Below are 26320 nucleotides of genomic sequence, written 5' to 3' on the forward strand. Positions count from 1 at the left end.
AAAGTGGGCACCAGGTGTAAATATTGACCCTCAGACCCAATTTGTCAGTCACCTCTGGACCTGTGGCAAACTCAGAAGGACTGCTGTGCTGCTCTGGAAGAAGGACTACTAGTCTGTTACCCTGCTGCCTCAGTGAGAAGTACTGGACCAGTATCGTCAACCCAGGACCCCCTCGGCCTCCTGATCAGAGTCTAAGGGACAAGAAAGGCCCCAATCAACTTGAATCCAACACCTGGCCACTGTCTACTGTGCGTGCTACCTCCCAAGTAGTGGCACCACAGTCATGGACCAATAGAAAGTGAGCCAGAAGGTGCTCATACAGCACAGATGTGGTCATGTGGGCAGAACCGACGTAGAGTGATTCATCTGCTCACAGGCGCATTGGAACTGCCACTGTGTAAAGCATCCCTGATGCAAGACCTCGAATAAAAGCCAACAGTTCCTCTGAACCACCTCTGTGAGACTTATCCTTGGTGCAGCCCTACGCTTACCAATCCTCCTGTGAATGGCATCCTCGATGACAAAGCAGGCAGGACTCCGCATCGCAGCCCATCAGCTTCCTCTGAACTGCAGCAGTACAATGCATCCTCAGAGTAGAAATATGCATCTCAAGACCTTCGTCCACTGCATCCTTGATGAGGACGCAGGACTTCACATCGCAGCCCCGCAGCTTCTTTGGGACCACTGCTTTGTGACTCAATGCTCTGCACCCAGGATTTAAGGTACTTTGTTCAGAGGTCCTATCTTGGTTACTGCATCCTGCTCGTGTTCCATCGTGGTTGGCCTGAACTTGTAACTTTCTCTCGATCTGGTGCCAGCTAACCACAGTTACCACTTTGTGCTTCTAAGCACTGTTTTTTTACTTACATTTTTTAAATTGCATATCTCTGGTTCTACTTATTGGAGTTTTTTTGTTGTTTTGGTTTCAAATAATATATTAAATTTTACACTATTTTTCTAAATTATTGTGAAATTCTTCTTGTGTATTTACTTTATTTCTATTTGAAGTTGTTGGACCTAGCCCTCTCTGCAGGGTCACCCCCAAGCTTTTTTGCCCTTACCCTCCAACGTTTTGCTGAAATTGTTTTTGCTGGCCTAAGGACTCTGTGAACTTTTCCATGTTAACCAGTGCTAAAGTGCTTGTGCTCCCTCCTTAAAGCATGGTAGAATTGACTTACACCCATTGGCATATTTAATTTGCTGGTAAGTCCCTAGTAAGGTGGTACTACAGATACCCAGGTTCTCAAAATTAAATGCTACTAATGGAACTGCAGCACTGATTGTGTCACCGGGGAACAGCCATTACAACACGGTTTTTACCACGCGCAACTTTTACATCGCATGCGTTACAATGCATGCGATGTTACAACGCAATGCCATTACAACGCAAGTCTTTACATCGACTTGCGCTAGATGGCGTGCTAACATTACAAATAGTGTAGATTACTATCCCAACACCTTCCCTACTGTTAAGTGGACTGGAGTTGGAATAGTAAATTACACTTTTCTAATGTTAGCACGCCATCTAGCGCAAGTCGAAGTAAAGACTTGCGTTGTAATGGCATAGCGTTGTAACATCGCATGCGTTGTAACGCATGCGATGTAACTGCACGTGTTGTAATGACACGTGTTGTAATGTCATACATCCGTGTCACCCAGTTAAGTAGTCCTTTAAACATGCCTCAGCCCTGCCACTGCAGCCTCTGTGTGTGCAGTTTTAAACTGCCAGTTCACCATGGCAAAAAGAAGGCCGAATACCTACTCACACTGGAACCAAGAACCCCATATTTCTCTTCACTTCCCAAAATGCATAAAAATACACTACACCCTCCTGGGCTCCCAATTGTATCTGGGATAGGCTCCATCCTGGAAACACTATCACAGTTCACGGACCACTTCCTCTACCCTATTGTACAGCACACCCCAACCTGCTTAAAAGACACCAGAGATCTGCTCAATCTTCTTAAAGACCAAGATTTTGATCCTACCCGCCATCTCCTTGTAAGATTAGACATCAAGAGTCTGTAATCCAATCTCCCGAAAGACGCCACCCTTGAGACGATTGTGAAAATACTGTTCAGAGAAAACTGGCAGTACAATACCCCAAGACACTTTGTACTAGAGTGCTGCAGGCTGGCCTTAACTGAGAACGTTTTTGATTATGAGGGTTCCCTTTTCTTCCAAATGTTATACAGGACCTTGATGGGCAGCACATTTGCCCCAAGCCTGGCAGGACTGTACATGAGTAAATTTGAAAGAATGCATATACTCAAGGACACCAATCCTTACAAACTATAGATATGTTTCTGGAGACGGTATATCGATGATACACTCATAATTTGGCAAGGAAAAGAAGATTCGGTCCAAGAATTTCTGAATTGGTTCAACACCCTAGACAATTTCCTGAAGTTCACCTGCTTCCCACATCGGACCCAACTGGCCTTCGTGTATGTCACCATCTTCTCAGAAGGCGCAGGACTCAGGACCAGAACCTATTATAAACCAATGATAGGAACAGCCTCCTATTCTTCAAAAGTTTCCATCCACAGCCATTAAGAGAAAATCTACCATACAGCCAATTTTTAAGAATTTCACTGTAACTGCAGCAACTGTCAGGACTGTAACAAACAGCCAAGTGACCTAACGGATGAAACTGGAAGATACAAAAAATCTGAGACTGGTAATACAAAAGTGCAAAAAATGCATAAGAAACCAAAACAGGGAAGAACTTATGGAACAACCGAACAGAACCCACAAAACACGTTTTGACCAGTGTCTGCACTTACTGCACGGCATCCAAACACGTGAAGAAGGCCATCAACAGACATTGGAGTATAATCACATCAAGCACCCTAGATTGGCCGAAACCATGGTTCACCCACAAATGTGGGAAAACATACGGGACTATCTGGTCCATACAAGACCAACACAAGGCCCGCTAACCAGGAAGACAGTGTCCTTGGCTTGGGGCCTACAACCCATCGTGGGACATTACCCATGTTGAGGAAATATGAATTTTGTGATCAGTTATGTCCCCTATCGTAGACCCCAACGGCTCCATGTACATGCTATACGTACATGTATGTTCCCTCCTGCTCCAGTTTTGAAGACGCAAATATATGTGCGTCCACCGTCAACATGTCCTCTTTCAGATCCGCCATGAATGGGTCAGATATTCCATTCCTAAGTATGAAAGGCCACCGACTTTATGTGGTTCACTTTCCACATTTTACAGATTCAGGCGAGTAGGCCCGAATTCTGTCATCAAGCCTTTTCCTGCCTTCTGCCTCTGAAAGCTCCAGTCTGAGCCTGCATCTGTGACCATGAACTTTGTCCTACTCCCTGCGCGGCTAACGATGCCTGATCCAGCCCGTCGCCTGCCAAAAACTGTATTTCACCTTCAAGATTATCTCCTCCGCCCCTCATCCGATGCATTCCTGTCTAGCAGTTTAGGTAAACATTCCTCCAGCTACCGTGCAAAGGGCCAGGCCTCGCTGTCCTCATGCAAGTAATTCATAGCCCTGTTACCATGGAATATTCCTACCCCCTCGCATCTAGTGTAGACACTTAGACGCTTGTACACGCACTAACAGTCAGTATAGTCAGTATAGAATAAGATTCTATCCTAAGAGACCTCTCTTTTTGGATAACACAGTTCTTTAAACATAGGATATTAGATATGATTTGGGATTAGGTTGACATAACCCCAGACTTCTGTCTCCACATGTAGAGCTAAATGTCAAGTCCCTTTCTCCCTCTAGTTGCACGTCAATCACACGTAATGCGGCTGCGCACGCATCTCTGCCAAATACTTCTGCTGACATTGCCGGATTCTCTTATGGATCCACCCACTTATGACATCATGTATAATGACGTTTTCTAGTTACGCCTATTCTAGTTACGCATGCATAGTTCATTTTGTCTTATCAGTTGATACGCCTACTGCATCTGTTTTACTGTAATGCCTTTTCTATAAAAATGATTACCTGTCAATAATATATGCCCTTCCTTCCTGAACTTTCGTGGTGATGGAATAGAACGCCAACAATTCGAATTGTATTCCTTTGTATAGGAATAAAGCCTTTTTTAAACCTCTTATACCACGGATTCTGCCTCTCATTTTACTGAGTTATTCTTAATAGACTTTACCGCATAAAAAATAGTACCGGTAACGAAATATTTACATGTTCTTGTGTGCCATTTGGACGAGATAACTAAAACTGTTGACCTGGGCACCAACTTGATGTGGACGATGAGAAAGTACACCAACTGCAACACTACCCATGCAATCTATATGATCACTGGCCCGTGCCATCTAAGATACATAGGCATGACCTGCAAGTAGACTAAAATCTGAATAGAAGAACACCGCAGCAATATAAGATGTGTTAAAATAACAACAGGGATGAGCAACCGTTTCCTTACAGAGCAACAAGTGGAAAAAGAACTAGAATGGGAAATATTACAGACACTTGACCACATTGACAAAAACGCAGAGAAAATCCTTTTTCAAAAGGAACAACGCTGTATCTATTGACTCAAAACCTATTACAAAGGCCTAAATGACACTATCCCTTGGCTGGCACTTAATCATTAAGATGATCATACTGATTAAAGAGAGCTGAAAGTAACAATAATCCTGTATAACAAACACCAAAGACTGATAAAACAAAATGATTTTTCGAGACCAATCTAAGAACGCCATATCCACCCGAGCATTCGCTAGCGTCATGAAAAAACACCACAAATGGCCAATAGACTCCTCATGATGTCACTGTAGTATTCATGTTTTTGAGAACAATGGTCCCTAGCGTAATCTTCCAGCCGGCTGCTCCTCTGTCCGGCTGGACACAGGAGGAACACACATAGGTCTCATTGAAGTCTATGTTGAACTAGTCTCCCTAATCGAGATTACGCTAGGGACCATTGTTCTCAAAAATACGAATTTACCCATGGTCCTTAGCTACCTTTATCGGGTTCCCTTGTTACTTATATTGTTACTGTAGCATTCATGAGCATAGCCAAACAATTAACCTGGACAGGTTTATCGTTGCGCATGTTACAGGAAGGTATGACTACCTCTCGCTCCCATTTGAGACTCTGTAAAATGACAAATCAATATAACTTATGGAATCCGTAAGCATAGCCATATAGGTATCCTACACAGGTTACACTTTGTATAATACAAAGGATGGTCTAACTCCCCGGCGCACCCATCCAACACTCTGCAGGTGCAACAACCTCCAGTAAATTTATGGCCAGCTGCAGCGAAAATACATAAGGTTTCTAATAAACCCCAAGTTACCATCAAACTACAACACTCACTTTTCTACATCATGTGTGTCACTGATACTCTCACCATATGAATAAAAGAATTAGGGAAAACCCAGAAAAGTACATCACTTATATGTTCATCATCATGACCACAACAACTCATAAAACCATCCATGTCATTGTTTCTAAAGAGGTGGAACATTCAGGCCTCTTTCTAAAGGCAACTTGTGCCATTCCAAATGCTCCAGCATGCACCAGCAAACAAATGAGTACTTTGGTAACTGATCCATGGTTTATAAACCACAGTCCTTTGCATTACGTCCATCATCCAGGACAGGTGAGGACGATTTAGGCAGAGACACCAGGGGTCTGCATCTGACTAAGTAATTGTAATAACGTCCAATTTTTAAAGTGCCATTTCCAATCCTGAGTGTGGCACATTTACCCACTCTAAGTCTGTCACTGGAAATGTTTCTTCATGAGAAGTGTCCCTTCAGGAACTTCTCAAACCGAGGCATGTTTTATAAAACATTCTTAAAAAATATGCTTATTAGCCCTTCACATGAGCGCAGCGGTTTTACCATAAACCTTTAGTTTTAATCACGTTTTATGACAAGGAGTATCACATTAGGGTTCTTTCCAGCTGAGTCACATGATTTGCAAAATATATTTGTAAATATACTCCTAAACACTGCTGTAGAGTTTACTGGGTCCAAACTACTGATGGTAAAGCAATAATGAACTTAGACGTTTCACTCACTGAATATTCATGGCACTCCCTTGGTCTTCTGATGGACCCTGCTGTGTGCCAAGAGGGGTTGGATATAAAGGGTCTAAACAGTCATCCAATGAGGACCAGGAATTGGATAACTGACCTACAAATTTGATTTCAAGTGCATGTGAATTACTCTCAAGATAATACTATAAAGGTAAAAGATTATCACTACAAGCCCAAACCTCCTGACGAAACGTAGGTGAGCCAAAATCATACACACCAAGAGTTTAGTTAAAGCTATATAGAATAATAACAATAAAATGTGGTGCTCTGATATCTCTCCAATCTGATCTTCTTTAGTCATTTGTAAACCCAAATTAAGAATGCACATTCACTTTGGTAAGGATAAAATCATGAGAGCTGAGTCAAAACTAGTAAATTTAGTTTAGTTTATAAAAATTTAGAAAGACAAGTGCATTAATATATTGCATTAGGTAAGAAGACAAATTAATGAATAGCTAGGTTCCAAAGACAAAAGAGTTCAGAAAGGGACATGAATTTGCTGGTTAGAGTACTTCCCGAAGGAAGAGACCACTAAGCGCATATAGCATATAGGTCAGTTCAGGAAATAAGCCAGATGAGTCTGCATCAGGCAAGTTAATTTACCAGGTAAGTTCTGCAAATCTCCTTTAGCTGTTTGTAGTCAGAATGCAGAACAACAGTTGAGCATCACCACCACCATCGCAATTCCCTCTAAAATCACAATAGCGAAAATCCATTAAATCAGACAATATTATATTCTTAGCGTTTCCGGGGGTGACACAAAATGCTGAGAAATAGGTGGGACAATTATGCAGTCCTTAAGCCATCCAGTATGTGAGATTTTAGAACAATACTCTTTTAGCTAGAGAGGTCAAGAGGACAGTTCCTAGGCAGATGTCCTGAAAGGGTAACAAATATGTAGCAAATATTTTGCCCAGTACATGTGATCTCAGAAAGAAAAAAACACTGCTTAACATAATTTGTTGTACTGAGAAATGTTTTCATGGACAGTGAGCTTAGAGAGGCAGAAAACTTCACGTGTGCTTTCGGGCCCATATTAATTTATGTTAATATAACACAGAATGTATAGAATTACAAGCATACATTCTTAAGAGAGCATGAAAATGTCATGATTTTACCGTAACTTCTGATGCACTAAGGATCTTTTAGTATGATTACAAATAATACATGTCAGTATGAGGTATTTGTAATTGTTTTTTGTAAGTGCCAACATGCAAATATATCTCAGATTATATGTTTAAGATTTTGTTTCAGATAAATAGGATTGATGTATGTGTAAAGTACATTCTATATAAGTTTCACAGAAGCTTTTGTCATTAAATGTAAATATGATTTCCTCTCCAACACCACTATTCTTAATACCTACAAGCTTTATAGACAACTCTGATAATTGCTGTAATACCTAAACACAGCAAAACCAGGCACAGTTCATTATGTATTAACTCTGAACCTCCATACTGCCCAGTTAATAGTGCTTACAACACAGTCCTGAGCAGGAAATCTATTTCTATTGTGTCTATTACTAGATTGGCAGGAGACCCTTGCCTCACCTGATTCCTACGAGGCAGACCTACGAATATTTAAATGTAGTATTTACTGTACGTATTATTTGTAATCCATATCCTGTATTCAGTGCTGTATATATACAACTTAAAATAACGCCCACGAAATAACTAATCGGGGTCATGGAATAGACCTCAAATGAACAACTAACTAACTCCACATGTGTATATGGCCAATCATGGGTTAAGCACAACATAGCCTCAAAACCATTCAGTTTTATTCACAATGTAGCCAAACCAATGGACTCACGACCCCAAAAATGTCTTCAAACCTTAGTAAATGTCCACTGTCCCCGACACATTCAATAAATGAGTCTCTCATTCCCACGTTTTTCCCACCAGTCCACGACTGGTTTTTAACCTTGTATTGCAAGTACCTCGCATGGTTGCAAATGGTCAATATACCGCACACTTCAAGAATTTGGATGTACTGCACGCACCTACACACACACCAATATCATGATGCAGGTCCAGTCTACCCCGCGTATACCAGGCATAGCTGCAAGCATACAATAGAGGTTAGTATTGGGAAAGACAGTCACAGTAACAATAGTATGTGTACACAAGAATGAAGAAGTGTGTACATATTAACCCTTGACTTTTCATTCTTTACTTTTCTCTGAGTTCTTTCTTCACAAAGTTACAGGCTTGACATACACCTGTAAAACATATTGTTATACAACAATTACGAAGGCGAGTAAGTAAACTACACTTACCAAATGTACAATGAACAATCGCAGAAGGGATCTGACTACAACTACAATGGTCCTGATGAAGGCCTAGGGCCCATTACGTCAAGAAGGCCAAAAACATATTGACCACGTATGTGTCATGCTAAGGACAATTAGTACTTCCAAACAACATCACCACTTCACCTTTTAATGTTACCCCTATATTCTTTATCTACATAAAAATTAACTTTTAAGGTATAGGAGGTAATTTTATATTCCACTGCATAGGTCCCACCAGTATCTCTCTACACATGGAGGCAGTACTCACCTGGGAAAGGGAGTACCCATTTGCGAAACCCAATGATGACGCTACCCAAAAAGACACCCTAGTGTTGATTACATACACCACCAGTGGTAATTACTGATTTAGGGTTTCAGGACACCACTCAAGGGATCCTATCGTATAGTAGTGCAGTTCAGCCTCCTTTTGATTGATAATGATATACTTATGGAAGCTGAGTGACCTCCCAAACATGCTTCTATCCCCCCATATGATTTTAGATTGAGGAAAATAAACCTTTTGCCATGCCCAAATGATCCTTTTAATACATATAAGTCACCCCTAGGGTAGGCTCTCGACAACCCAGAGGCAGAGTGGAAAAGCCCTATATCTCCCATAGGATAACATTGGAGATGCCTTACTACATTTCTTAAGTGTAATTTCCAAATGGGAAGAGATGATCAGTTCTTGTTTGGTGTTTCTGGAATCCCAATTAAAAATCCTAACGTATGGTGAAATCTGATGCTAAATTTTAATTCTTAAAATGGCATTTTTCGAAAGTTGGCATTTTCCTGCCTTATTTAATGTCTGTAGCCTGTCTCTGGTAACATGACTGAGTGCAGCTGACAGTTGGGCTTTATGTATTCCTCCTAGACAGCAACACAGAATAGGGAGCTTAGGTTTGCCTGGATGGGCCATCACTGGCAGGATGGGAGGAAGGAGCTGGGCACAGCCCCAATTACACCTACATAGGCTGTGTCTTGCTTCTCCATAAAGGGCTGTATACCCACTGTAGTCAGTTGGTAGTCAGGATAGGCATTGCAGGATGCCTGGGGACTTCAAAGGCAAACTGCTAGAAGCTTCCCCCCCACTTCAAAGGCACAACTGGGTAAAAATACTGGACCTCGGACACCACCACTTCAGTACACTTCTGGACGTGTGGATACTCTGCCAGGAAGAAGGACTGCTGTGCTGCTGAAGGACTGCCACTTTGTTGGACTTCACTGAACTCCTACTTTGCAAGTGCTGACCTCCTGTCTGTTGCCTGTTACCTGGGTGAGGAGGAATGGACCTCCATCTCTTGGACCCAGACTCCTAGGGCTGGTTGGCCGGCCCCCTGAACTGAAGTCTCAGGGACATAGCTGACTTCTAACTACCTTGCATCTGCACTTAGACTCTGTCATCTGTGAGTCTACTCTGCCAAGTGGTGCCACCCCAGACCTGGGTCCTTGGAAGTGGGTTTAAGGTGCTCTGCAAGCCTCTGTGGATTCAGTGGAACCGACACATCTCTTTTGCTGCACATCACAACCCAGAGCAGTTCTGCGTGGATTGGACCCGCCGCAAAGACCCGCATTGCAGTCTTGTAGCTCTTCAGAACCTCTGCAGTGCCCCAAGTGCGCGACACATCCTCTATGCAGGCCCTCGCATGCCTCGTCAACGACAGCATTGACAACAATGTCAGACTCTGCATCACTGTCTCGCAGCTGTTCAGAACTGTCACATCGCCCCAAGCTGCATGCCAGCTTGTCGACGCTGGACTTCGCATCTCAGCCCGTTAGTGGTATTTCAACACAATGCTTCTCGGACCCGACAAATTGCTTTGGCTTCATGACGCATAATACTCTACTAATCAGGATTAGAGGTACTTTGTTCAACTAATCTAACTGAGTCCCTGTAGCTGGCCTGCTCTCCATTGCAGTTGGCCTCCCCTTGTGACTTTGTCCCCGTCCGGTGCGACGAGACATCCATATGTTTTTTGGCACAATTTTTGCTTAAATCTTTAACATTTCAATATCTCTGGTTCTACTGATTGGATGTTTGTCATTTTGGTCTCGTTTATTTATTAAATTCAGATCTATTGTCTAACCTGGTGAGGGATTCTTTTGGTGTGGGGTTTACACTATTTTACTGTTTGCAGTGCTGCACAAATATTTTAAATCTTGCCTCTATGTTAAGCTTGACTGCTCTGTGCTAAGGTACCAGGGGATTGAGCACGGGCTAAATTGGGGTTTAATTGTGCCTTATCCCGACAACAATTGGGGTTACTGATTGACCAGGGCTCACATACCAGTCAAACAATAACCCAATTTCTTGCATAAGTACTGGATAAATACTTTACACATTGCCTTTATACTATTTTACTGTTTGCAGTGCTGCACAAATACTTTAACCCAATTTTCAACAGTAGATATACAGAATGGCTTTAATTACAAAGTAGCAAGTTCTCAATTGGTAGATACACAGTATGGTTTTAGTATAAAGTAAGCAGTATCGAGCAATGCCTAAAATTATATCTACTCATTGAGACATTTTATACTCTGTATTCATTGACCTTAGCATTACCTTTGAGGCAAAAGATGTGGCTGGAGGCCTGTAACATGGAACTGGTGCAATGCTTGCTGACTTTAATCCAGGGAACCTATGTACAACTTTTTACGTTTTTACATATGGAGCACCTGGCGAGAGCAATGACCTTTCACGTAAGTGTGAATAATTAGAAAGGGTAACATTCTCTCTCCACTACGGTTCTCCCTATCAATCAATCAATCACTCAGGGGTTGTTAAGCGGGCTACTCACCCGCGAGGGTCTCAAGGCGCTGGAGGGGTGTGTGTGTGTGTGGGGGGGGGGGGGTTAGCAGATCCGTTAGCCCAAGAGCCAGGTCTTGAGGGCCTTCCTAAAGGTGGTCAGGTGAAGGTGGAGATGTCCCTAGACATAAGTAGTCTAGAATCAGGCCTTTTTAAAGCCTGCAACTCACCAAGAGTACAATCAGATTCATCCCTCTCCTCCCATGTGTGAATGAAGCCATCCTAATTTATGTAATAGTACACTGTGTACCAGATCTTATAAACACAGAGATGCTAATGCATTGTCTAGGTGGGGCGAGGGGTGGATATCTTTAATTCTGCCGGAAAATTTGGAACCCAAAAATACACATAATATAAAAAGCTAATTGTATTGCGTAAGCAGGATATGCTGCACTGTTGTTGGTACCATGGATCTTATTATTCCCAAGGACCTCTGTCATCTACATCTTCTTATCTCATGATTCAGGAGATGAATGGAAAACCCTTTGCTTTTAACCCTTTGCCCTTGAGGTTGATTGTGTGGGTTAAACCTGAGGCTTTTTCCATCTGATTATTTCTGAAAGACATGCTCGGGGAAAAAAGACAGTCAGGCCCCATTTTCAGTTAACTTACACCCAGGATACTGCAGCACATCACATAATAGAATGTGACCCATGAAATTGTTTATAGTCATTAGAGCAGAGCAGTATGTAAGTCTGGAGTTAATGAAATCAACCTTATTTATTTATTTGGTGAGTTTTATATAGCACTGGCTAGAACCGGAGGTATCAGAGCGCTTTACATAACGAACAACACAGCGAATTGCAAGGTACAATAATTTAAACATTTGTTGCACAGTAATTACAAAGTAAATAGCAATTCATAAGGGGCAGAGAAGGTACAGGGGGACAAGAATAGGAGTCTGAGAATAGGTGAGAGGAGACAAGGGAACCTGAGGGGGAGATGGAGTTAAGGCAGTCCAGCAAAAAAGAGAAAACGTTTGAGGGTCACCAGGAGGAGTCCGGAGGGAAGAAGGAACGGACAGAGGTCAAACAAGATGGCGGGTCCGGGTTGTGGGTATCGACGGAGACCATCACCCAAATGGGTGGATGCACAAAAAGTCAAAAAACCAAGAGCGCAGACTTCCATCGAGTAGAGTCAGAGGGGGGATGCAGCCACATAAACAAAGGCTTGTGGAAGGCTGTAGAATGCGTGCACTGGCTTAGGACCGCAGGGGCATCGGTGTCGACGATCCGCAAGTCATAGGTCCAGGAAAGTCAGCCTGGGAGTTAGGGAGCAGTCTTGGAGAAAAGGGAGGCAGCAGCATAGTCTCCTAGGCTCAGAAGGCACAGAAAAGCCCGGGAGCGGCACACCGCAGCGCCGTGTAAGTTCACCACCACTGCACCCCTGTACCTGGAAAGGACTCAAGGGTCCCAGATGTCCGACCGGAGGCGAAGCTGGAGGGCAGGCGGTAGGGCAAGAGCCTGCAGTCGTGCCCGGAAAGGTCGGGGGATGATCAGGAGGGGTGAACCTCATCCTAGCTCCTCACCAGTCGTCCAGGGAACTCCGCGAGGGGTACACACCGCCGAGATTGGCTCCTTCGATAGCCGAACCATGAATGATTCATCGGAGGACAGGGGGAGGAAGGAGACAAGCAGCGGAGTAACAACGAGACATGTCTGATGTCCAGCTGGGTAGGTGATGGCCATGGCAGTGTGCCGGAGCCAATCTCCCCTACAGCTGTCGATGCAGCTCCCCCGGGCATTGGACATGCTGCTCAGGCTCCGCCAGTTCGAGTAGAGATCCTGATTACATCTGATGTTAAGAAACTGGAGAAAAAGGAGAGACAGAGACTGCTGTAGATGATAGACCACCAGGTGAGTAAAAGGGACTAAGAGGGGATGTGGGGATTTGAGCCATAAAAGCAATCCCTTGCCGGGAGCTTCCGGCCGGAGCTCCTCACCTCTCGGCTACCTTGGGCCACAGTCCTGCCATTGAAAACTTTCTTAGGCCCTGAAACTTATCTCTTGTCTCCCAGGAGAGGAGGTCACAGATCAGATTTAGATTTGGCATTATTAGATACATAGGGCCTCATTTATGAAGAAGTGGCATAGGGCAGCACCGCAAGTCTTCTTGCTGTGGTGTCCTACAGCAATGTGATAGGGCAGGAATGCACTATATGTATGAAATACAGTGCATTCCTGTCCTTTCTCCCTGTTCTGGTGCACAGTTTGCTGCCTAGCGCCAATGTAGGCGCCTTTCCACCATGGTGGAAGGGTGCCTCCATTGCAGGCAGGATTGGTTTTGTGCAGAAAAGGGCACCTTCCTGCACAAAAAGATTCCAGAGAGGGGTTTTATCTTTGCACTAACGGGGCTCCTAAAATATGGGTCCAGCCTGCAATTTCAGGTTGGTGTGTGCTTCAAACCGATGGTGTTCCTAAGTACATGACCAGTCTGCCGTTACAGGCTGGTGTGATGTTGCACTAATGGTGTCTTAAATACAAGCCTGCCACTGCAGGTTAGTGTACGCTACCCCAATGGCGCTCTTAAATACGTGATCAGTCTGCCACTGCAGGTTGGTGGGCACTTTAGCCCAATGGTGCTCTTCTATATGTGTCCTGTCTGCCATTGCAGGCTGGTGAATGCAGTTACGTGTTTACTCAGACAAGCCTGATTAAGTCACTAGCCATCCTAAGAGGACCTTTCACTTTCATGCGAGTACACGGAGGATATATCCTAAGGGGTGCTCATGGTGAACAGAGTGGTAGGTGAAAGGCAGGACAGGTACACACGTGTCCCCTGTCCATGTAGTGAGGAATCACCATGTGTGTTTTCGCTATTTATGAGGTTTGCTTTTCCAATAGGCTAACATGGTGAAATGGTTGATTTTACTTCAGGCTGCAATCGTGGATTGATGATGTTTCATATTGTTGGATTTGCAGTGACAACCCCTTGCCAGTGGTAAAGGTGGTTTTGTTGTGATTCACGTAGATATGTCACTGCTAGCAATTGGGCATTTCTATGCTCCGAAACTCTTTGATTGCCTTGGTGCTTGGCTCCAGTCCACACTGGAGGTTGGGTGAGCACATCTGGGTATTCTCCAGTGACAGCTATAATACACTGTCCATTCAACTGAGATGACCAACCTCTGCCATGTGCAGGCCTGGCTGCAGAAATTGTAGGAGGAGGCTTTGACTAAGGTATGCCTTCCTTGGGTTCATGGCAGACCGTATGGACATTTAACAGACAACATCTGTAGTTCAAAAGGAGATCTTTTGAACCACCCCCAACTTCAAAAGCACACTTCAGTATAACTACTGAGGCCATTCTGCAGCAAAGGGTTAGGTATGCTTGTGGTGACATAGGATTGGAGAATCTGGACCCACGTGGTGCACATTGCCAGAGGACTATGTTGTGCAAAAGGAGGAGTACTGCCATTGAAAGTGACTGTATTCAATTCCTGACTAGTGGCTGGCTTAGGCCAACTAACTGCTGCTGTTTGGCGCCCTGAAGTGTGCTCTCGAAGGGCTTGTCAAGCTTTCCCCCATTCTCTCAGATGTCTCAGGGACATCAAAGATCTCCTGAAAGGGACACACACTGTCTACCTGTGATACCTGAAACACAGCACCCTCTCAAGCCCTCACATTGTCTGGTGTGTTCCAGCTGGTAATGCGGCATGGGAATGGAATTGAGAACTGTGCCTGGAGACTGGATCACCTGGTGTGAGCCTGAAGTCTGGCGCGCATCTAAAGGCGTGTGGCCCCCACATCATGGGAACCTTGGCATGCATAATCGTCTAGTTGGAGGTGAGGAGATTTACCTGTTGGTGCTCCCAGTGTGGCCTGATTAGTCCATCATGCCGCATCTCTCTCGTGCGACATGCTGACTGCATTCTTATTGGTGTGGTGTCCGATTCACAGTTTGCGACCCTTGGAGGTGGGAGAATAACCATAGTAGTGCTTCATTCTACCACGTGAGGCATTGCTGAACTTGCACCTGTATGTGTGACCAGAAAGGTCTGGAGTGACCAATATCGACGTGCACCAGACATTGTGCTTCATCATTTCCAGGGATATACAGAATGTGCAACTCTCCGATCATGTAAGTAAATAGAGCTGTCTGGTGTGGCCAAAATCAATGTGAACTGGTCGTTGTGCCTCATTGCCAAGGAGGTATGGATTTTGCAACTCTTCATGTGTGTGACTGGAACGGTCTGGTGAAACTCTGGTCAATGTGTACCTGACGGGGTGCCTCCTCCTTCCGAGAGGCCCCTCGCTTCATTCTCCATTCATCTCATGTTCCCTTACTTGGCTCTCAGCGCAGCAAACCAACTCCCCTCTCCGCACCCTGCCTTCTCCGATGGCACTGTGTTTCCAGGTAGTGTTACCGGCTCAGGCCTGGGTGGTGAGAGTGACTGATGGGGATGGAGGAACACCTCTGAAAGCGGGTCAAGAGACTGTGTGATGCCCCCCTGTGCTTTGCAGAACTGGGCTGGTGCCGGAAGGCCTTTGGTGACCCTTTGGGTGTGACCATCTAGTTCCCGCAGCCCATGTCTGCGCTGCATCCTGTGGGAGAACTTCTCTAGTGGCTGCCAAACCTCTTTTGCTGACTGCCTCCTATTGACATTGCTGCCCACCCCCACCTGCTTCCTGGGACCCTGGCTAAGAGTGACTACATCCAAGTGCAGCCTAGTGGATATAAGATAGACATGGTGAGTTGGAGGGCAGTGGGAGGCTTGGGGCCACGAGGTCTTCAGAGTGTAACCAATTGACCTGCTGGATATCAGTTTCACTGCATTAGGGTGCTGAGTACGTATGTGCGCAAGTGCTTCTGTATGGATCTTGTCTGATATCCATTCCATCGCGTAGCAGTGCAGAGTGAGTGTGTGTGTGTGTATGGAAGTGCCAATGGGAACTGCCTGTGATTCATGAAACTGAACAGTGGTTTACCCGATATGTTGATTTCTTGATAGAAAAACATCAAGTTTGACATTGTTTTTCCCCGCACGGCCTTGGCCTGTGGTGCTTCTAAAGCATGGAATGATTTTTAGTATATTGTTAGAACTAGGGGTCTCTAGTTGGCTGAGGTAGGTACCTTAGCCCAAATAGGGACCCTTGCTTCTAAGTCAGGGAAAGGAAGGACACCTTCTCAGATAGCCCCGGCTCACCCACTTGGTAGCTTGGCACGAGCAGCCAGGCTTATCTCCAAGGCAAACGTGTAAAGTATTTGCAACCACGCTCTCAGTAACCCAGTGATAACATCACAAATGGACTCCACACGAGTTTCATAAAAAAACAATTATATGTTTATAAAAAAACAAGATATACGATGAGACCACACGATAAAAATCCAACATATGCGTATTTGTAATATTTCACCTTGCCGGGTATTAGGCCAGCAAGCCCTTGTAGGCTCTTGCAGTATCAATGAACAATTCTTGATGATCCAATGCAGTTCATAATGCAAGACTCAGGCACTTTATGATGTAAAAATAATGCCGTTCGTAATGCAACAATCAGGCAGTTCGTAATGCAAAAATAATGCAACAATCAGCCAACTCATTATGCAAATAGAATGCAATTCGTAATGCAACCATCAGCCAGTTCGTAATGCAAAAATAATGCAATGTGTAATGGAACAATCAGGCAGTTCGTAATGCAAAAATAATGCAATTCGTAATGCAACAATCTGGCAGTTTGTAATGCCAAAATACTGTAATGCAACAATCAGGCAGTTCGTAATTCAGAAATAATGCAATGCGTAATGCAACAATCAGGCAGTTCATAATGCCAAAATAAAGTACTCTGGGGGACAAACAAGGGGGTTATCGTCCATGCGACGCCAGGTATGGACGTATATTTAAACAACAAGGGAAAAAGGAAACCTGACTGTCAATTCACAAACCGCTTTTTATTTATGCGGACCTGAGCTACGGCAGTTCTGAAGCTCTGAATGTCGTTAATTGCATTCTTTTGAAAAATTTCAAAACATTTAAGAGAACATTTTCAATCGTGTCTGTGTGAAATACATTTCAATACACAAAGTGATATAAACTGAAGCATGTGTAAGATAACAAAAAATCACATACAATAAATGTGAACAAATAAACAAAACTTTGGTAAAGCTTTTACAAGAATTACACCAGCAAAACATTCATGTACTATTAATCATACAAGGCAATTCCAGAAAAAGAGAGAGCTTAAAGCTTAATCTATCATTGGGAACTGCTGCCACACTGGGATGAATTAGAACTCCGTGGGGTATATTTATTATTAAAAACCCTCACTAGAGATCAGGAACAACTCTATGTGTCCTTGGTGGCTTGAGAAGATGGAAAATTCTGACGCGTTTCCAATCCCAGCAATCAATCAGGGATTTTCATCAGGGCTAAAAGCACGGTGCAACCTGCATCGTAAAGTGAATAAAATAAAATTACCTTAAATGAATCAGTCCCTTTCACTTCCATACGTATACTAGCAAGGTTTAAATTGGGTCTGATTTTACCTGAACTTTTAGTGGGGTTGTTGTATTTCTTAATTATGAAAGTTTTCTTATGTACAGGACCTGAAAAACCAGGACATTTGAGTCAAGATGACTGTGTGTAATATATTTTCAATCGAAGGTATCAAGATAAATAATTGTACCACTCACGAGCTAATGCAGTCGAGAGAAATTTTCAAGTAGCTCAGTTTCTATAGGCAGTTACTTTGTTTCAAAAGTACGGAATATACAGCACAGCTATCACGTTAGCTGCAAGAAAATCAAAAAATAAAAATGATATATTTATGTTATTTTCTAACTTGTGACTTATATTGCGGTCTGTAAGTCAAAAGACTTTTAATTCAAAAGCGCTTCCGATGCACGCACTTACTTCAATCATATGTATGTCCGTGTGCGCTGATCTCTAGTTGTCACGTTTCTCAAGGAATGCGTAGGGTCAGTCTATGAAATTAAAAAAGAAGAGAAGGAAATATATTTGCTATCTACTTGTTTTCTTTGCCGATTAACGTTAACGGTATAGGTGGGCGACACTTACTTGTAAGCTGTCTTTCATGTGTGAAAACTCTGTGTGCGACAATCCAACCGTCGAACAGATCGGTTCGAAAGACCCGTGTGATTTACGTTAGCTATATCCTGTTTGACAGGAAATGTTCTGGGCTTTCAGGACAATGCATGCTGGGATTGGTAGTTTTCCTCAGTTCACCAATCAAGAAAAACAAAACGTTATTTATTAAAACAAAGGGGGGGGGGCAAAGGAAGAATACTTCCTTATTTCATGAGTACTTTCGGAGCATGATTAATTATAAGAAGTTTCTTTAAACGGGAGAAAAAGTATTTTGAATACTTTCAGTTTCGCAACTGATGTTATTGCTGTTCTAAAGATTTTGAACGAGCGTGCACAAAGGATTTTACCATGACTTCTCATTAGTGGTATTATTGATACCTGAGATATTTAGTGTAGGGCCAGAACTATTTTAAGCATGTATGTTTTTAATTTATAGTTGTCATGACATTTAGTTGCAACTGCTCACAATACCTAAGTGATTTACAGAGGACGTTACGGTGAAATTTGATGTAACTCTGACATTTCATTTAGACCGTCCATCACACAGTGTATTTCATGATCAAATATGCTTCTCCTTTTTGAAGGAGTGTTTCAGTATCGCCACCTCTGGATGATGGTTTAATACCAGACAGAACTGTCCACACAAAATCTTTTTCAGTGTGTCCCTTCTCAATAAAGTGAGATACCATGGGTGCCGTTAGAACCTTTTGTTTTATTCTGGAGCGGTGTTGGACAATCCACTGGTTAATTTGTTGTGATGTCTTACCAACATACAGCTTTGGGCATGGGCAAGTGATGGCATACACGATATTTCGTGTCTTGCAATTTGTGAACTCTTTGTGTACCCATTTGATGGAATTATGCATGAATTCGGTGCCTTCGACAGTGTTGTTACAAACCGAACAAGTGCCACATTTGTGATGTCCTTCTATTGGTTTTAGATTCCACATTGTTCTCAAGTCTGACCGGGCTTTGGTATTTCCCACGTCAGCACGTATTAAACGTTCACCAATGCTTTTATTTTTTCTCAAAGCAAAGAGAAGTTTTTCGAGGGGGCATTGAAGGCCCATAAGCAAATGCCAATTGTTTAAAATTGCTTTTTCGAAATCTATGGGTGTGTGGTCCATACGTGGATACACATACCAATTTGTTGAGGGGTTTCTTGACTTTTTTGGTCAGTAGCTCCTCTCTGCGTGTATACCACGCTCTCTTTGTTGCATGTTTCAACATCTTTTTTGGGTATCCTCTTGCTTTTAGTTGTTCACACAGGACATCAGCATGTACCAGACAATCTTCCTTGTGTGCACAATTGCGCCTAATTCTTAGTAGTTGGCTGTATGGCAAATTGTCCTTCAGGCTTCTTGGGTGGAAGCTCGATAGTGTAGAATAGTATTTTTGTCAGTAGACTTACGATGTAAGGTAGTGGTTAGCTTCTGTTCATGTACAAACACTTCTTCATCTAGGAACGTCAAACGATTCCTATCCTTTGTCATGCTGAATTTGATGTCAGCATGTTGGTTATTTAGCCATTCAAAAAAGGTAAGCAATGATTCTTCTGAGCCTTCCCAAAGGCACTAGATATCGTCGATGTAACGATACCACCATCGAATGTTTCCAGCATATGGGTTGAATATGAAGCTGTCATCATACAGTGCCATGAAGAGCACCGCCATCTCTGGAGCATAGGGACGCCCCATGGCGGTGCCCTTGACCTGCATATAGAATGCATCCTCAAATTTAAAATAATTTCTTTTAAGTGCAATTCCTGCTAGGTCGACAATGAAATCAGTTGGGACCCTTTGGGGTTTGGTCCTTGTTTCTAAGAAATACTCTAAGGCCTCTAGTCCTTCTTCTTGTGGGATCTGGGTATATAAGGAATTCACGTCCAGTGAAACCATCCATTGATTTTCCAGATTAAATGGAAGCCCCTCAATTTTGGTGATAAAGTCAGTAGTATCTCTGAGATGGATGTATGACGTTACAATGCATACTTTTACAACGCATGCACTTACAACGCATTTTTTACAACGCAACATCCACTACAACGCATTCCATTACATCGCATGACACTACAACGCATTTTTAAAAACTACCTTTACAATGCATTCCATTACATCGCATACTACCTTTACAACGCATACCATTACAACGCATAATATTACATTGCATTTAAGGTAAGTGTTGGATAGTATAGGGGTAAAAATTACTATTCTCACTCCAGGGGGTGCAACAGTAGGGTAAGTGTTGGATAGCATAGGGGTAAAAATTACTATTCTAACTCCAGGGGGTGCAACAGTAGGGTAAGTGTTGGATAGTATAGGGGTAAAAATTACTATTCTAACTCCAGGGGGTGCAACAGTAGGGTAAGTGTTGGATAGTGTAGGGGTAAAAATTACTATTCTAACTCCAGGGGTGCAACAGTAGGGTAAGTGTTGGATAGTGTAGAGATAAAAATTACTATTCTAACTCCAGGGGGTGCAACAGTAGGGTAAGTGTTGGATAGTGTAGGGGTAAAAATTACTATTCTAACTCCAGGGGGTGCAACAGTAGGGTAAGTGTTGGATAGTATAGGGGTAACAATTACTATTCTAACTCCAGGGGGTGCAACAGTAGGGTAAGTGTTGGATAGTATAGGGGTAAAAATTACTATTCTAACTCCAGGGGGTGCAACAGTAGGGTAAGTGTTGGATAGTGTAGGGGTAAAAATTACTATTCTAACTCCAGGGGGTGCAACAGTAGGGTAAGTGTTGGATAGTGTAGGGGTTTTACCCCTATACTATCCAATACTTACCTTAAATGCAATGTAATATTATGCGTTGTAATGGTATGCGTTGTAAAGGTAATATGCGATGTAATGGAATGCGTTGTAAAGGTAGTTTTTAAAAATGCGTTGTAGTGTCTTGCGATGTAATGGAATGCGTTGTGGTGGATGTTGCGTTGTAAAAATTGCGTTGTAAGTGTAGTGCGTTGTAAAAGTTGCGTTGTAAAGTTTGTTCCCCCTCTGAGATATGATGGTACAAGATCCATGAAAGGCTTGAGGAAAACATCAACATATTTGGCAATCGGTTCAAGTACCGAATCGCACCCCGAAACGATCAGCCTCCCTGGTGGTTGCTCCAAGTTCTTGTGTATTTTTGGGAGAAAATATATTACTGGAATTCTCAGGTGTTTTTTGTTTAAAAATTCAAATTCTTTGGGGCCTAAGATTCCTAGTTTAAGTGCCCATTTGAGTTTGCTTCCGATTTCATTCTCAATTTGTTTGGTAGGGTCTTCCGTAAGTTTTCTATACCAATCTGTGTATAAAATCTGGCTGTTTGCTTCCGCTCGATATTTGCCCTTAGACCACAGTACAAGGGCTCCCCCCTTGTCTGCGGGTTTTACTACTATAGTGTCGTCATTCTGTAGATCTTTAAGTGCCTCCTGTTGTTGTTTGGTGATATTTCTTTTATGGAACACTTTTTTCTTTTCAAGTTGCATTTTCGCGATAATTTGCGAAAGTCACTTTCGCAAATTCCGCCCACCCCTACTCGAATGTCCTGGTTTTTAAGGTCCTGTACATAAGAAAACTTTCATAATTAAGAAAGACAACAACCACACTAAAAGTTCAGGTAAAATCAGACCCAATTTAAACCTTGCTAGTATACGTATGGAAGTGAAAGAGACTGATTCAATTAAGGTCAGTTTATTTTATTCACTTTACGATGCAGCTTACACCGTGCTTTTAGCCCTGATGAAAATCCCTGATTGATTGCTGGGATTGGAAATGCGTCGGCATTTTCCATCTTCTCAAGCCACCAATGACACACAGAGTTGTTCCTGATCTCTGTTGAGGGTTTTTAATAATAAATATACCCCACGGAGTTCTAATTCATCCCAGTGTGGCAGCAACTCCCAATGATAGATTAAGCTTTAAGCTCTCTCTTTTTCTGGAATTGCCTTGTATGATTAATAGTACATGAATGTTTTGCTGGTGTAATTCTTGTAAAAGCTTTACCAAAGTTTTGTTTATTTGTTCACATTTATTGTATGTGATTTTTTGTTATCTTACACATGCTTCAGTTTATATCACTTTGTGTATTGAAATGCATTTTACCCAGACACGATTCAAAATGTTCTCTTAAATGTTTTGAAATTTTTCAAAAGAATGTAATTAACGACATTCAGAGCTTCAGAACTGCCGCCGCTCGGGTCCACATAAATATAAAGCGGTTTGTGAATTGAGAGCCAGGTTTCCTTTTTCTCTTGTTAAAATAATGTACTCCAGCACAGATCGCAGGGCTCTGGACGGTCTCCTACCTTTCACATACACTGCACCCTGCCCAGGGGGGTACCCTGGACCTACCATAGGGGTGTGTGATGTGCATAAAAAGGGAAGGGCGAGGCCTGGCAAGTGGGTGAACCTGCAACAGTCCAGCCCAAACTGCCAAGCCATGTCTTCCCTGGACCGGAATCAAGCATCCTAGGACCGGTTTCGGGGTTTCACCCCTCTTCAGCCAGGATAGCTTGACTCCAGTGGCGTAGTGAGCACGGGACCCACATCTGGGCATACCCTTCCCACATAGGGTGAACAGCAAAACACACAAGATGACGGACGGAATGTTGCACATTGGCAAAACATTCACCCCCAGTCACAGATCTGGGTTTAATCCATTGTTATTTTGCTCACCACACCACCCTTGTTCAGACATGGCCATATGCAAATCAGTCTTGACCCTGTGCCTCATGGGAACAGTCCAGCCCGAACTGCCAAGCCATGCCTTCCCTGGACCGGAATCAAGCATCCTAGGACCGGTTTCGGGGTTTCACCCCTCTTCAGCCAGGATAGCTTGACTCCAGTGGCGTAGTGAGCACGGGACCCACGTCTGGACATACCCTTCCCACATAGGGCGACCAGCAAAACACACAAGATGACGGACGGAATGTTGCACATTGGCAAAACATTCACCCACAGTCACAGATCTGGGTTTAATCCATCGTTAATCTGCTCACCACACTACCCCAGGTCAGACATGGCCATATGCAAATCAGTCTTGACCCTGTGCCTCATGGGAACAGTCCAGCCCGAACTGCCAAGCCATGTCTTCCCTGGACCGGAATCAAGCATCCTAGGACCGGTTTCGGGGTTTCACCCCTCTTCAGCCAGGATAGCTTGACTCCAGTGGCGTACTGAGCACGGGACCCACGTCTGGGCATACCCTTCCCACATAGGGCGAACAGCAAAACACACAAGATGACGGACGGAATGTTGCACATTGGCAAAACATTCACCCCCAGTCACAGATCTGGGTTTAATCCATCTTTATTTTGCTCACCAGACCACCCCAGTTCAGACATGGCCATATGCAAATCAGTCTTGACCCTGTGCATCATGGGAACAGTCCAGCCCGAACTGCCAAGTGGGTGAACCTGTCAGGACAACAAGGCAATTTAACAAACTGCACGCAGGCACTGCAGTGACAGGCCTGAGTTCTCTCTTTAGGGCTACTTGTGTGGTTGGCACAATTAGTGCTGCAGACCCACTAGTATCATTTCATTACCAGCCCTGGCACACATAGTGAACATCAGTAGGGACTTTAATAGTAAGGCAAAGATACCAATCATTGACAACCAATTACCTTTACACTTTATACAGGGAGCACTTGCACTATAAAAATAGAGGAGATAGAGGCAAAAAGTCAGGGGTAATCACGCCAAGAAATGCCAGGTCTAAGATATATAATATATATATTTCTGATATCATTGGGACCCGGATTATTCCCTTGAACTGTGTGGCATTAAAGTATAAGAATCACTAAGGTGGACAGCGTGTTGCACCGCATAAGAGTGCTGGGGGTGTGTGTATATTTGGATCTTTCCCGTGTGTGCATATTGCTAATGTCATTTGAGCATGGCTGGGCCTACTACCGTTAGTAATAATTTCTAGTGTGATTTATAATTTCTAGTGTGATTTATACCCCAAAATACATGATGTTCATGTTTTGTTGATTAATATGTAGGGGTGGGCGGAATTTGCGGAATTAACCTTCGCAAATTATCGCGAGAATGTTTAAAATTATCGCAAACAAGCAGAAATATCGCGAAGATGCGGAAGTTTTTTTCCGGCATGTTCGCGAGATTTTCTGCATGGTTGCGGGTCGCCAACTTACCCATGTGGTTGCTTGCGGGCGCGGCCATCTTGTTTTGAGTTGTTCTCGCGGTGCATGATCGCGAGAAGAAAGACGTGATCGCGCGACGCATGACGTCACTGCGGGCGCGAACTGTCGCGAGACAGCGCAAATGGCTAAAAACAATACAACATCTCATGGAGAACGCGACCGGATCAAGAAAACTTGTCGGCGAACGCAGGGATTCAGGTAAGGCGATCGCGCGCGCGCGAGAATGTATCATTTTACAGCGCGAGCAAGAAACAAATTATCGCCAAGCTGCGGAAACCGGAATTTTTGACATTTTCGCGCTCTCCGCGGAACGCAAAAATGTCAAATTATCGCAATTTCCGCGAACGGAACGAAATTTTTGCCCAGGCCTATTAATATGTGTGTTGAATACAAGTCTTGTTTGCATAGATCACATGTGAAGTCTCTTTTGTGACCCTGAGGTATTTGTGAGTGAGTGCTGTGCCATTGCTTTACACATTGAATCTGTGGTAAGGCTGAATGCTCATTGCCAAGCTACCCAAGAAGGGCTGGCTTTAGAGCAGGTGGCACCCGATGCAACAGTCTTTTTTGGCACCCTTCCCATGACCTACTGCCAGGGGTGGCTGGTTGATTTAGAAACTGGTGAGGCGAAAAATGTGTACCCTTGTACAATGCGCGAGCAAGCGAGCGAAGCGAGCGAGCCCGAACTGAAAAAGGAGGGTGCGGGGGGGATTCCCCCCCGCAAGAAAATTTTGCAAAAAATGTATTCAAATGGTGGGTTTTACACCACATATTTACTGTAAAAACGGGATCCAAATAAAGCATTTTAAAGCACACGTGTGAAGAAAACATTACAAACATATCAAAAATGTGCCCAATCCTCTAACTGGTCTGCTTGCAAAACGATCCCCAAGCCAAGCACACACAGCCAATGGGAAGAGGCCCTCTAAGTGTTTTCTACCTGTAACACATCTCTTCCTCTTTACTGTATTGGTTAATGAAGTCATCAAGGCTCACACCATTGGTAAGAACGTACATTGCAAATACTTTGAAAATTAGATGGCGAAAGAGATCCATCCCAGGATTGCAGTTCATCCTTGATTTTTTAAAGATTAGCCAGACAAACAGAAATTATATTTCAGCAAACTGTGTTTATTTTGCAAAATATAGCATTTATATACTATAAAGGTACACTGACAGAAAGTCCACATAACAGAAATTGAGGTGCAAAACATACAAACCTGACGACAAGATTTTGGGTGGAAAGCAAAGATATACTGAAAAAGACAGATATGGTTTATAAAGTGTTTCAAAATTTACAATAGAGAAAAAGGAGTCCATCATCAGCCTTCCGGATAGTGTGCAGAGAGTCAGCTCCACCAGGCAGCGTCAACCCCCGTCATACTTACATGGTGTAGACCCCCGACTCATCTCACATTTCACTCGGGAAGAAACACAGCCAACAGGCACACACACCTAGCAGACTGGAATTAGAAAATGCTTTCCAAGACATAGCACCACCTGGTGGTCTGTTAGCGCCCTCGTGGAGCTCTCGACCTGACAAACTGCCTGCACCTTCCACAGATTGCTCGAGCACAATAATTACTACAAACCAGACATCTAGAGTGCAGGTGACAAAAAAATACCACAGCAGTTGTGCGCAATGCAAACAATGCTAGTAACAGAGCATAAAAGATGTCCATATTCTACTATGTCCATATGGAACTGGCGTACTTTGTCTTTCTGTGGGGCATCAGACGGGTCCCTGTCGCCAAGAAAATACAGAAAAGAGGCAGCTGACATAAATTAAGGACGTATATAAATACATGCACCGCAGTATGAAAGAGAGGCCAGAAATTTACTGTCATGGGAAAACCTGCTGAATCTCGTGTACAAATGTGGCTTGCCGGCCACGGCACTGCAAAATACATTGCATCTTGCTGCTTAATTTCCAGAAGATGGAATTGCGTGTGGGGAAAGGATATTTGGT

General features: G+C 43.4%; 1 long non-coding RNA gene across 1 annotated transcript in view; it reads right to left on the reverse strand.

Moving 5' to 3' along the window:
• LOC146864158 (uncharacterized) overlaps nt 1-18234 on the reverse strand; it is a 131966-nt gene extending 113732 nt beyond the window's left edge. Inside the window, exons 1-3 of the long non-coding RNA XR_014976615.1 lie at nt 18167-18234; nt 18002-18072; nt 17782-17880 (exon numbers count right to left, since the gene is read on the reverse strand). This is a non-coding gene — a long non-coding RNA (uncharacterized LOC146864158). The remainder of the gene's footprint in view (nt 1-17781; nt 17881-18001; nt 18073-18166) is intronic.
• Between the last annotated feature and the right edge of the window lie 8086 nt (nt 18235-26320).

Source organism: Triturus cristatus, chromosome 2_1 (assembly GCF_964204655.1).
Source record: "Triturus cristatus chromosome 2_1, aTriCri1.1, whole genome shotgun sequence".
In the NCBI taxonomy this organism is placed as follows: domain Eukaryota; kingdom Metazoa; phylum Chordata; class Amphibia; order Caudata; family Salamandridae; genus Triturus; species Triturus cristatus.